Genomic DNA, 12,200 nt, shown 5'->3' with positions numbered 1-12,200 from the left:
CTGAAGAGTTTGTAGCAAACTTTAAAGAAGTGTCACCAAATAATAAAGAATGGATTTACACGGCCTGTCAGAAATGACAGGTGCGTTCGGAGTCCCTTCAGGACATTTCAGGGCAGGACCTACCTGCCCCGTGTGCCCGTCTGCCCTGCTGACCAACAGCCCGGTGACTTGAGCATCCTGCGGGCGGAAGTGCCCTCGGGCGCCGAGCATCCTGCAGGCGGAAGCGCCAGCCGCCGCTGCAGGTGGCACCTCCCTGCCATCCCTCAGAGCCTTCCTGGTGGCTGAGGTCAGCGCACACACTGTTTCATCAGTGTGCAGGTCACAGGAACCGCAGCCACCTCCCTCTCGGGGTCTTTGAGGAACTCCCAAAAGCTCTCTTTGAAAGAAAGAGCCAAGGTCTTACACTCATGGTCCAAGGGGCCCCCTTATGGCAGGCCACAGCTGCCTGCCTTGGCAGGGCCGCCCTCGCCCTGACCCAGCTCTGAGGAGTCAGAAACAGGCATTCACGGCAAGTTGGGGAAATTGGGAAAAGAGAGGAAGAGCCTGGCACACCAGCCCCAGCCCGCAGACCACCAAACCTGAAGCTGGCTGAGTCTCGGAAGGGAAAGCGCTTCCTCCCAGATGAGAGTTGGACACAACTTAGCGATTGAACAACAGCACGACTCAATTATTAAACTTTCTTAAACTTGTCTTTCTTTTGTTTTTGCTGCACCAGGACTTAGCTGTGACGTGTAGGATCTTAGTCCTCTGACCAGGGTTTGAACCCAGGCCCCCTGCATTGGGAGCTCGGAATCTTAACCGCTGGACCACCAAAGTGAAAGTCACTCAGTCATGTTGACTCTTTTCCACCCCATGGCCTGTACAGTCCATGGAATTCTCCAGGCCAGAATACTGGAGTGGGTAGCCTTTCCCTTCTCCAGGGGATCTTCTCAACCCAGGGATCAAACCCAGGTCTCCCACATTGCAGATGGATTCTTCACCAGCTGAGCCACAAGGGAAGCCCAAGAACACTGGAGTGGGGAGCCTATCCCTTCTCCAGAGGATCTTCCTGACCCAGGAATTGAACCAGAACTGAGCTATCAGCGAAGCCCTTGGGAAGTCCCAATTGTTAATTATTCTGGAGGTTTAAGTATATTAAGAGTGACCAGAAAAGGTCTAAAATCTGCCCAAGATTTCATCCAAGAAGCTTTTCATACAAGAGTCCACAGAGTGGGCTTAGCCAGCCAGTGGAAGGAGAATGAGCTTGTGTTCTGCCTGCCCCGCCTCGAGACCAGCTTGCTCAATAATCCGCTTACACTGTGTAGGAGTAGAAGGTATTCATTACCTGCTATGAAGGTCAACTTCTCAGACACTGCCAGCCTGTGTAGGTTCTTTTGTTCCATTTCACAATCATTTCTCTTTCTCTAAACGTAACACAAAGGGAATGCAAACACATGCATTTATAGAGGATTGCGTTTCTAAGCAGACGTAAACCAGGTTGCCGGCTTGCCTTGGTGAATTGGGTAGTTTACCAAGGGTTTGCCCTGCCGGCAGGGTTTCAGCAGGTGCCTGAATTGTAACGGAAGCCACTGTAATCAGTAGAAGGTATCAGGCAGTGACTTCACATCTTTTATTCTGATTCCTTTAGGAAGAGTTCTTTTAAAAGTTTTTTGTAATGACAGAATCCAAACCATGTTGCACAATGCTGAACTAAATCAACTTTTTTGAGAGAGCTCTTGATATTTATCTTCAAAGAGATATATCCAGTTACCTGTGTTTTTTTTTTTAATCTATCAGAAAATTGAAATGGAGTTTTAAAAAATTTTTTTGAAATATACTTGATTTACTATGTTGTGTTAGTTTCAGGTGTACAACAAGATGATTAAGTTATGCACGTGTACATATATTCTTTTATTACCTTCTCTTCCATTATAGGTAACTGCAAGATATTGAGTATAGTTCCCTGTTCTAGACAGTAGGTCCTTGTTGGTTTTCTGTTTCATAAATAGTAGTGTGTACATTTTAATCCCAAACTCCTAATTTATCTCTCCCCCATCTCCTTTGGCAGCCATAAGTTTGTTCTGTGAGTCTGCTTCTGTGTCATAGAAGGTTCACTTGCATCACGTTTTAGATTTCCCTGTGAGTGATTTCAGATGACACTTGTGTTTCTCTCTGACTTACTGCGCTCATATGATCATTTCTAGGTCTATCCATGTAGCCACAAATGGCATTCTTTCATTGTTTTCGTGGCTGAGTAATATTCCGTTGTGTATATGTACCACTTCTCCTATATCCATTCATCTGTCAATGGACATCTAGGTTGTCTCCATGTCTTGGCTATCATAATTAGTACAAAAATAGAGGTGCATATATCTTTTCAAATTATAGTTTTGTCTGAATATATGCCCAGGAGTGGGATTGCTAGATCATATGGCAATTCTATTTTTAGTTTTTTGAAACAACTTCATACTGTTATCTTTCTTGCTTGGAGAATCCCAGGGATGGGGGAGCCTGGTGGGCTGCTGTCTATGGGGTCGCACAGAGTCGGACACAACTGAAGCGACTTAGCAGCAGCACATACTGTTATCTACCGATCGACATTCCCACCAATAGGATAGGAGGGCTCCCTTTTCTCCACGATCTCCCCAGCATTTGTTGTTTGTAGACTTTTCAGTGATGGCCATCCTGAGTGGTGTGAGGGGGTACCTCACTGTAGTTTTGATTTGCATTTCTCTAGTAATTAGCAGTATTGAGCAGAGTCAGAGGAGTGATGTGACAATAGAAGTAGTGATGAGCGACCACAAGCCAAGGAATGTGGACAGCCTCTAAAAGCTGGAAAAAAAATAAATAATTTGCTTCTGTGGAGCCTCCAGTAGGAACCAGCCCTGCCAATGCCTCAGAACTGAGATAATAAACGTGTGCTGTTCTGGAGTTGCTACATGGTCATCTGTTACGGCAGCAATAGGAAGCAAATACACACAGTAAATGTCGTTAGTGGAAGAGAAGTCAGATGAGTAAATTTTCACAATTCCTCACACTGCAGAGATGGCCTGAGTAAACTGTCTAAAAGCCAAGACAAACCAGTGCTCTCCTGCTGTTGGCATAATGCGGGCCACCATCAAGTCCTCTCCAGGAGAATTTTGTACACTTACGACACTTATTTTATTTTTCACATTTTGTCAGATTCATAGGATGCCTTTTCTTTTTCCACCTTCAATCACTATGGAAGAACTTCACCCATTATAATGTAGAAAATGCTGGCGCCAGCAAGCACCAGGTCAGTGGTTGCTCCCTGGACCATCCCAAGTTGTCCAGACAGCCTTGCAGGCAGTGAGTGGGTGCTCAGTAGGTATCTGTTGAATAAACGAGCAGTACGAGGCCCCGTCAGGAGCGCTGGCTCTTGTCCTGGCCCCTGCTTGGTGGCCGAGGAAGGGGAAAGCCCTCCGGGTCTCTCATTTCACTCTCTTCATCTGTCCACCAAGGGCTTCAGCTGGATGGTCTATCAAAGCCTCTTCTGAATTGCTGGTGACTGTGAAATGCCAGCATCACGCTCACTTACTTACGTCACATCTCATTTACTCCTCGTGGGCAGTGGTGGATGGAAAAGAACTGTCTCAAAAATCCTCCCCCACTTTCATCACGATCCTCCTGCCAGTGCCCACTTTTAAAGTCAGTACAAATGTCATTTCCCTGGAGCCTCCTGAACATTCTCCAAGGAGCCTTTTTTGCAGGGCTTGGACAAACCGTGCAACAGGGCTCCAGCCACAGCATCAGTTCAGTTCAGTTCAGTCACTCAGTTGTGTCCGACTCTGCGACCCCATGAATCGCAGCACGCCAGGCCTCCCTGTCCATCACCAACTCCTGGAGTTCACTCAGACTCACATCCATTGAGTCAGTGATGCCATCCAGCCATCTCATCCTCTGTCGTCCCCTTCTCCTCCTGCCCCCAATCCCTCCCAGCATCAGAGTCTTTTCCAATGAGTCAGCTCTTTGCATGAGGTGGCCAAAGTATTGGAGTTTCCACTTCAGCATCAGTCCTTCCAATGAATATTCAGGACTGATCTCCTTTAGGATGGACCGGTTGGATCTCCTTGGAGTCCAAGGGACTCTCAAGAGTCTTCTCCAACACCACAGTTCAAAAGCATCAATTCTTCGGCGCTCAGCTTTCTTCACAGCCCACTCCTGGCTGCTGCAGTCATAGACATTTGTAACAGACATTTAAGGGTCCCAAGTGCTCCAAGAAAAAGACAGCCAAGAGCATGTGAGGCTTTGTCAGCATGGAGACTAAGAGCTGGTGGGTAAGACTCAGAGCCACGCTGAGCATGGAGCTGCAGCCCCCAGGCGCCCCAGACCCAGTGAGTCCTGTCATTGTTCCCTTGATCCAGGGGGAAGTAAGACCACTGACGCTGAGGGATTTGGCCTGGACTCACACCCAGCCGGCTGGCTCCAGAGGCCCCTCCCCACACCGCCTCCGCTAGGCCGGGCAGTTCCAGCTCCACAGTTAACCGTGTAAGTGCATTAGCGAATAGGAAGCCACCTCTAGAAACTCAGTTTACCTGCTGACTTTCCAGAGAGACTTGCTGTTGCTTTTTAAAAAAAAGGTGTATTAGCAGCTGCATTTTCATCCAGTGCTACTTTTCTGGCCATATTTAAACCATATAGAAGCTCAAAAAGTTTGCATCACTTTAAAAAAGTGACTGTCTTCACATTGCACATGGGATTTACTTAATGACAGAGCTCGCCCACGTAAACGAAGACAATGGAGTAGCAGTTGGCGCGACACTGGAACAGCGTCTTCCGAGAAGTCCGGAGGGGGCAGCGTGGTTAATGTGTGCGTGTGCTGCTTGTTTTCTTTTTTCTTGGCATGTCCAATAAGTTGCTATGCATGGGGTTTTTTTCCCTAGAGATATTGGTAAACAAACATGCCCCCAATTCTAATGAAAAGTTATTGTTTAATTTTTTTTTTTAAAGTTCAGGCTCCCCTTCTTCAGTTACTACGGACAACAAAATATCCCTGAAATGAAATGACTCATCTTACTTCTAGTCAATTTTTTAAAAATCTTACTTCTTCAATTTAGGAAATTTTTTTAAAGTTTAATGGCAAACAAAAGCTGTCTAAGGCACCTTAAGAACAGACTGTACAGAGGACTCATAAATACACAAGTCTGTTCTTTTCTAATACTCTTCCTTTCTTGTGTAGTATGCATGCTAAAATGATTCCTAACAAAGTCCAAGTAAGTAAAATATGTTTAGGTGGTATAGCTACATAAATTATAAGATAATTTCAGTAGATCTAGAGATCACAGTGTTACAGATGCTTCAGCATTATTCACGTATAAAGTGTTGGTCATTCCTTTAATATAACGTTCATGTAAATTCTTAAAGCATCATGCATTTTTTTCTATTGGGGGCCGTGTCAGCTAACAGTCTCCTCTGGACTCTGTCAGTTGGGTCATGCTTCCTTCTGAAAAATGGGCCCCATGGAAAATCATATTGTTGGATGAGGGTTCTGGGTTTTTTCAATGAGAGAACTGTCTTATATTAAGTGTGATTTTTATGTGTTTGTATATAATATGTGTATGTAATTTCACAGATCTTTATCCAAGATCACTCTTCATCCTTTGCATCAAGAAGATTTTGGCCACAACATTTTGAATCATCTGTTTTCATTTTTTGGATGGAGGAAGAAGGGATAAATGAAAATATGAACATTTCTATTTTGTGGTTGGTTCATTTCTTCAATATAAATTATTCATAAAACCTTTTCTTGACACTGTTGTTTTCTCTAGTGAGTCAGAAAAAAAACAGAAACCACTATCTACTCCTTTCCCTTGTAAACAAAAAGCCAACGTAAAAAGATAGCATTCAATAAGAAAAGGCATAAGTATGGCCTGTCAGACAGATGACAGCTTATTTGTAGAATGATCAGAGAGGATTCAGCTGCACATTTGAGGGAAGAATTGAGAGTGCACGGCTGTACCACGGGGAGAAAACAGAGTTAATCTTTCTACTGTGTCATTTATTTATTCAGCAAATATTTATCCAGTCCCTACTGTGTATCAGGCTCTTTCTTTGTGATGACGAACACAATGGTGAGCAATCAGAGAAAGTGGCTACCCCAACTCTGAATCTCCTGGAAACAAATAAAATTCTGTCCCCCCCGCCATCGCCCCCCCAACCCCCGCCTCTATCAGCAACGCTATGATCATTCCACTATGATCATTCTGAGATACACCTCAAAGCACGTTTTCAAACTGCACTTTCTTCAGTGAATGTACATTGTGATTCAGCTGGTCTGGGCGGGGCCTGGGTATCGTTTTTTTTAAAGCTCCCGAAAGTTAGTGGGATGTACAGCCACATGCCCTGCTGAAAAGTTGAAAACCTCTCAGCATTGTTTCTTCCCTGGGCTCTTGCCTCAGCGGTGGTTTCTTTAGTCTCGTTTGACCCAGAATGTACTTCCCAGTGTTCCAGAAAAAGTAGAGTTGGAGCCAGTGAATTACGGCATGGCTGGACCCTCATCATGCTGGCCAGCCTCTCAGCCCCCAAGGAACAGAGGCTGAGGGGGGCGAGGGGTGTGGGCCATAAACACAGTGCTGAGGGGATACGGTTTCACTGATCCCAGCCGCCCTCCTTAGCCACCTGGTACAGAGTGTTCGGTTAGAAGCGTGGGTGAGAGTCCGGGCCCACTGGGGGAAAATGCCAGAAATATGTCTGTCTTATAATTAAATGACCATAACCAAATTGTATCCTGCTTACTTTCGTGAGTGGCAAAAGCAACTTATAAAATTATGTAAAAACCATCTATTGCCTTTTACTCAGAAATTTAGGCAGTATCTAGGTATCTGGTATTTAGGTTTAAAGAACATAGGGGTTTATTTTCAGGGACTATTGGCCAGAGTGAATACTACAATATTAAAATAGCATTACATAATAAAAATCAATGAAGTAGTAACGTTTCAAGTTTAAATTGGAGTTATCTGTTTTAACTGATCAGTTACTTGATGTGATTACACACACACACACACACACACACATAATTCTTACAGTGCTTTCATGTCCTGTAACTGGCTTTGGTTGACAATGTAATTTAATTAACGGTGGCTTATGGTTTAGGTTGATAATATACCGTAAACTGTGATAAACCTCGCAGGATGGGAAATCTTCACAATAAGCGCAGTGTGGTCTCAAAATCCTGACTTGTAACTTATTGACTGAAAACCTCTTAAAATGTTCTCTTAAAGCTGATCCATAAGCCCCGGGACATACTCCATGCAGCATGTGAAGTGAAGTGAAAGAGTCGAGAGTCGAGTCCAACTCTTTGGGACCCCATGGACTATACAGTCCATGGAATTCTCCAGGCCAGAGTACTGGAGTGGGTACCCTTCCCTTCTCCAGGGGATCTTCCAAACCCAGGGGTCAAATCCAGGTCTCCCACATTGCAGGCAGATTCTTTACCAGCTGAGCCACAAGGGAAGCCCAAGCATACTGGAGTGGGTAGCCTATCCCTTCTCCAGCGGATCTTCCCAACCCAGGGATCAAACTTGGGTCTCCTGCATTGCAGGCGCATTCTTTACCAACTGAGCAACGAGGGAAGCCCATACAGTACTTTTAAAAATAGAATCTTGGGACTTCCCTGGCTGACCCGTGATTGGGACACCATGCTTCTACCGCAAGGGGCAAGGGTTTGGTCTCAGGTTGAGGAACTAGGATCCCACATGCTTCATGCAACCAAAGAACAGGGGGGAAAAAAATTTTTTTAATAGAGTCCCTACACTCCAAGAGCTTCCAAATGACACAAAACTGAGTTTACATTTTAAGTTACTGCCTGGGTGAGCAAAGGGGAGAATATGAGTCAATAAAAACCTCTAGAATAATGAGATGGATAAAACTGGAACCTATTATACAGAGTGAAGTAAGCCAGAAAGAAAAACACCAATACAGTATACTAACACATATATATGGAATTTAGAAAGATGGTAACAATAACCCTGTGTACGAGACAGCAAAAGAGACACTGATGTATAGATCAGTCTTATGGACACTGTGGGAGAGGGAGAGGGTGGGGAGATTTGGGAGAATAGCATTGAAACATGTATAATATCATGTATGAAACGAGTCGCCAGTCCAGGTTCGATGCACGATACTGGATGCTTGGGGCTGGTGCACTGGGACGACCCAGAGGGAGGGTGGTGGGGGGAGGAGGGAGGAGGGTTCAGGATGGGGAATGCGGGTATACCTGTGGCGGATTCATTTCGATATTTGGCAAAACTAATACAATATTGTAAAGTTTAAAAATAAAATAAAAAAAAAAAAAACCTCTAGGATATGTTAGGATTTGTCAGAGAACACTAATATCTCTTCCTCATTCATTCATTCATTCCTTCAGCAGACATTTATCACCCTCCTGGGTTTGTGAGGTACAAGGATGAACAAGACAGACAGGGTCCCTCCCTTCCGTTCCCGAGCTTGGACTACTTCAGTTTTGTTTTCCTGCAGAAGAGAGTATGCCAGCGTGCCCAGCAACACCAGAAGCAGGGTCCAGACAGGGATTTAGCCAATGTCTAGCCCAGAGAAATGAAGTAACAGTGGAAAGAGTTTTAATTTGGCAGTATTGTCCATCTGGGGTCAAACAAATGGAAAGACTCTTTGTAAAATCCAAACTACACTTTAAATAGCTGAAACTAATGGCACTTAGAAAGGGAGAGGAGGTTAGTTCTTTGAGGCACTGTGCTGTTTAGGAGATAAGCAGGTGTAGGAAAAGCGTTCTTTATGGTGTTCAGAAATATTGTGGGTGTTGATGGCATTACCCACAACCCGATACTCCCTGGAGCTTAGTGAGAGGAGACATCGTATTTCACCCATGTTCTTTCATCAGTTTCAGTGGGTTCACTGACTCAAGAACCAGTGTTAAGAGATGCTATAAACTGCCTGCTAAAATGTTCTGATGGTCACTTAAGACTGCACCAAACACTCCCTGGGAACAGGGTGCTAAGACCGACACATTAGCTCTTTCAGACCCCAGAGACTGCCTCCGGAGGACCCAACAGTGCCCGGAAGCAGAGCAGCTAGGCTGACGCCATAAGCTGTTCAACCCTGAACCCATTAGCAGAGCCTCGGAGATTCTGAGAAGGAAGCCTCAGATGGATTATTCAGTTGAATTCAATTTTGTGTACAGAGCAAGGTTAACAAAAGAACTAGCGTAAGTTACTCGCTTCATCACAGAGATCATAGACTAAGGACCTAGGATGTTAGACAAAGGGTCCCGGGGCGTGGCAGCTTAAGGAACACAGATAACTGAGCCTTACTGCTGCCAGCATTGAATCCTTGGGACCAAGGGTTCTGAAATGATGCAATAAAGCTCTGATAAATACTTGAGCCTCTCCAGATTTAAAAAATAATAGAATCAATTTTACTGACCTACCAATAAGACAGTCTAATCCTTGACTTTGTTTTACAGAAATTTTATAAATGTACCATTAAAGAAAAAAGTTTGAGTTCTTGCTGTTTCTGGTACGGAATAAAAATAGTCAATAGACTTTTGGTAAAGAAGGTTGCTGCTCTTGTATTAGTAACTGAAACCAAAAGTGAAGTGCAGAAATATAAATGAGGTTTTCAGTCCATTCTTTAGACGAGGTTTGAACACTCCCAACTGCCTGTCCTTCTCCTGTCATTAGTGGCAGAGCACATTCTTGGGCAATGATGTCAGCGGAGGACTCTGAATACTAATGGAAAATCACATTTTGTCCTTCTGAATTGTTAATGCAAAATGCTATTGACTATAATCAGCTATAATACATGGAGGAAAACTCAAAAAAAAAAAAAAAAAAGATTACGTACCCTCCATGATCGCATTCTCCGCTGGGTGGTCAGACAATATGACACAGTATTTTTAAAGGGGGTTTTCCTGGAAAATCCAATGGTTTTACTATACAGGAAAATCTAAACTTTTATGAATTTTATACCGTACAGGTACTAAGCTCTTAACAGGACACACAAAAAAACGAGGGCTATTTTTTTTTCTCTCTCCTGACTCACAGTTAATTTAATGCTGCTAAAGCTTAGAACAAGAAACACTCTCATTGGATTAAAAAAAAAAGTAATTGTGGGTTTTCTGCTTCATGAGAAAAGTAAAAGAACAGTCCACACTTATGAAATGCAATTCCAGTGTGCAGACAAAATCCCTGATTTATGTATCTTTATTAATTAGGTAGTGGCAGTCAAATAAATTAATAAAGGTATATAAAAGGTCAAATAAAATGCGTTTGCTTCCCCTGAAGAATATTTCACTTAAATTTTAAGTTTCAGAAGCTCAGTTTTCATATGTCCACTGGTTTTTCATTGTGTTTGATGCACCATTACCTTTTTAAGTGCATTCACTACATAAGGTGAACTTACCTTGGATTTCCCAGGCAGCCAGTGTAATTTAGGTGAGATTGATCATCGTTTTTAACAAAACTGGATTGTTTTTGGACCAGCACTCCTACCAAGGACAATTAGAAAATCTGAACAAAACATAAACGTAGATTTGAAGTCATCGGAGCTCTCCCAAGGCAGTGGGTTCCTTTAGAGCTAAGATGTGAAAGAAGTGGGAAGCCTTCTCCAGCTCTGACAAGAATCCAGTGATGTAGCCCCAGCCCAGCTGTTGGCCAAAAGCAAAAGCAAATCTTCTCTGTAGGAAAATAACATCAATACAGCATCTCCAGTTTTCACCACAACTTTCATGCATAATGTCTGGCACTCATTCAGAAATAACCAGAGCACAGGAGAAATCTAGCCAGTTCTGCTCTCACCACGTGACCAAAAGAAACATCACTGAAAGTGTGACTTTGAAATTTTGTGCCTCCTCAGCGATGCCCTGAGGAGGACACAAGATCAGTTAGTTCTCCAGTATTTCTGCCAAATAAACGTAACCTTATGCTAATCAAACAGTCAAACTCAAATTGAGAAACCTGTACAAGTGCCTCATACTAGTCAAAGTTTGCCAATGTTATGAAAACGGAAGTGGAGGCAACATTTCAAAATAATGAAAACTAAAAGAGATGTAACAATGAAACGCAAGATGTGACCCCGGATGGGTCTGAGATAAGGGAAAAGTATAAAAGATTCAAGCAAAGACATCAGTAGGAAAATGTGAATATAGATTTTGTACCTTAGACGAAACTGTATCAGTGTTAAATTTCTTTTTTTATTGAGGTATAACTGACACATGACATTTTATTAGTTTCACCTGCACAACATGATTTGATAATTGTATATATTGAGGAATGATCATCACAATAAATCTAGTCAATGTCTTACCAAATGTACTTACAGAATTTTTTTCTTGTACTGATAACTTTGAAGGTCTACTCTCTCGGCAGCCAGGCTTCTCAGGTGGTGGAGTGGTAAAGAATCTGCCTGCCAATGCAGGAGACGCAAGAAATGTGGGTTTGTTCCCTGGGTTGGGAAGGTCCCCTGGAGGAGGAAATGGCAAGCCACTCCAGTATTCTTGCCTGGAGAATTCCATGGACAGAGGAACCTGGTGGGCTACAGTCCATGGGGTTGCAAAGAGTTGGACATGACTGAGCACACAGCACACTCTGCAACCTTCAATTATGCAATATAATATTGTTCACTGTAGTGGCCAGATTGTTTATTACATCCCCATTAATTATTTCATAACTGAAAGTTTGTAACTTTTGATGCCCTTCATCCATTTTGTCCAACACCTCCCTCCCACCTGCACCTAGAAACCACTAACCTTTTGTCTGTATGTATGAGCTTGGTTTTTATTTTTGTTTTGTTTTTAGACTCCACATATAACTCATAAGGTATTTGTCTTCATCTGAGTTATTTCACTTAGCATTATTCTTAGGTCCATCCATGTTGTTTCAAATGGCAAAATTTGTTTATGGCTAAATATTGATAATATTCCGTGGTGTATATGCATGTATGTGTATCACATTTTCTTAATCCATTCATCTTATGATGCTGGAGAAGACTCTTGAGAGTCCTTTGGACTGCAAGGAGGTCAAACCAGTCAATCCTAAAGGAAATCCATGCTGAATATTCACTGGAAGGACTGACGCTGAAGCTGAAGCTCCAATACTTTGGCCACCTGATGCGAAGAACTGACTCACTGGAAAAGCCCCTGGGGCTGGGAAAGATTGAAGGCAGGAGAAGGGAATGACAGAGAATGAGATGGTTGGATAGCATCACCGACTTGATGGGCATGAATTTGA

At 43.3% G+C, this 12,200-nt stretch overlaps 1 protein-coding gene across 4 annotated transcripts in view; it reads left to right on the top strand.

Moving 5' to 3' along the window:
- RSPH3 (radial spoke head 3) overlaps positions 1-5,696 on the top strand; it is a 40,173-nt gene extending 34,477 nt beyond the window's left edge. The window contains exons 9-11 of one of the 4 annotated variants that reach the window (XR_009495796.1): positions 4,365-4,488; positions 4,715-4,810; positions 5,573-5,696. The gene's annotated coding sequence lies outside the window, so the exon portion shown is untranslated. Of the gene's footprint in view, positions 1-4,364; positions 4,811-5,572 lie in introns of all 4 variants that reach the window. The other 3 variants (XR_235932.5, XR_808949.4, XM_024996706.2) reach the window with 3 other exon arrangements.
- Positions 5,697-12,200: the final 6,504 nt, after the last annotated feature.

The sequence above is a fragment of the Bos taurus genome, chromosome 9, assembly GCF_002263795.3.
Source record: "Bos taurus isolate L1 Dominette 01449 registration number 42190680 breed Hereford chromosome 9, ARS-UCD2.0, whole genome shotgun sequence".
NCBI lineage: Eukaryota > Metazoa > Chordata > Mammalia > Artiodactyla > Bovidae > Bos > Bos taurus.
The sequence above is the reverse complement of the archived record's forward strand: the minus strand, read 5'-3'. Positions and strand labels throughout refer to the sequence as shown.